This window comes from Lycium barbarum, chromosome 8, assembly GCF_019175385.1.
Source record: "Lycium barbarum isolate Lr01 chromosome 8, ASM1917538v2, whole genome shotgun sequence".
NCBI lineage: Eukaryota > Viridiplantae > Streptophyta > Magnoliopsida > Solanales > Solanaceae > Lycium > Lycium barbarum.
Genome location: NC_083344.1, coordinates 24,661,693 through 24,662,821, shown reverse-complemented (window position 1 = coordinate 24,662,821; position 1,129 = coordinate 24,661,693). Strand labels below are relative to the sequence as shown.

General features: G+C 41.6%; 1 non-coding gene across 1 annotated transcript; it reads left to right on the top strand.

Moving 5' to 3' along the window:
• The first annotated feature begins 456 nt into the window (after window positions 1-456).
• On the top strand, window positions 457-562 carry LOC132608456 (small nucleolar RNA R71). The gene has a single exon (XR_009570375.1). It is a non-coding gene; the product is annotated as a small nucleolar RNA R71 (small nucleolar RNA).
• Window positions 563-1,129: the final 567 nt, after the last annotated feature.

Sequence of the window (1,129 nt, the reverse complement as noted above, 5' to 3'; positions counted from 1 at the left end):
CCTCCTTAGTAGTTCTGCCTTTGGTAACCCCATTGAGAGTTATTCACATAATTAGCATCTTTAAACTGCATAGGAGGCCCCTCTTGATATGGACCCTCTTGAACTTGGTACATGCCCTTGGGTATTCCTGGAACTTCTTCAACAACATTCACTTTCTTCGCTTCTTTGTCATCAAATCTCTTTGTCAGCAAAGAAATATTGGTTGCAAGCTGAGCTGTAGTCTGCTAAGTCTCTTGATTCTCTTTCATAATATTATGGATCATTGGAGCTCCATAGGCTACACTGTCATTACCACCTGAATGCCATGCTTGATTGTAAGTAGTAAGCTTATCAAGCAACTGAGTGATTCGGGGGTATGTCTTATCCATGAAACACCTACCAACTGCATTATTCTCCACTGCTTGTGTCAATGGATCCAACCCTCTATAGAACTTCTCCATCAATATATGGTCTGGGAAACCATGATTTTGAGACTTTCGCAAATACTCCTTGAATCTCTCCTATGCTTCATATAGTTGCTCCCCCGAAAGCTGTTTGAAATCATAAATCTTATCAAGAATTTCAGCTGTCTTGCTCAGCGAAAACCACTTCTTCAGAAAGACAGCATCCAGCTCTTCCCACGTATGAATAGCGTTGTGAGGCAGCTTTTCAAACCAAACTCTTGCTTCACCGGCTAAAGAATATTTGAAAACCCTTAGACGAATTGCATCATTAGGAACAACATTCTGCATGTGCTGTGCGCACACACCCACAAAATTATTCAAGTGTTGATGAGGGTCATCATCGGTAGAGTTCTGAAAATATTCCTCAAGTTTGAGCAGTTGGTCGATAGTGGAGACAATCTGGCAGTTTGCGGCATTCACCCTAGGTGGAACAATAGCAGATGCATATTCCACCCCGTCTAGCATATCCGCAAAGACATTCTCAACCTCCACCTTTACTGGTGGGTCTTGCACTTGCAAACCCCTATTACCAGCTGCTCCACATCCTCCTCTATTGTTCATGATCACCTGGTTCACACTAAAAAGCAAACAAGGTGTGATTGAATACAAAAAAGACTTTAAGTAAAGCACAAACTATTTAGTAATTCCAAAATCGTATTCCCCGACAACGACGCCAAAATTTGATA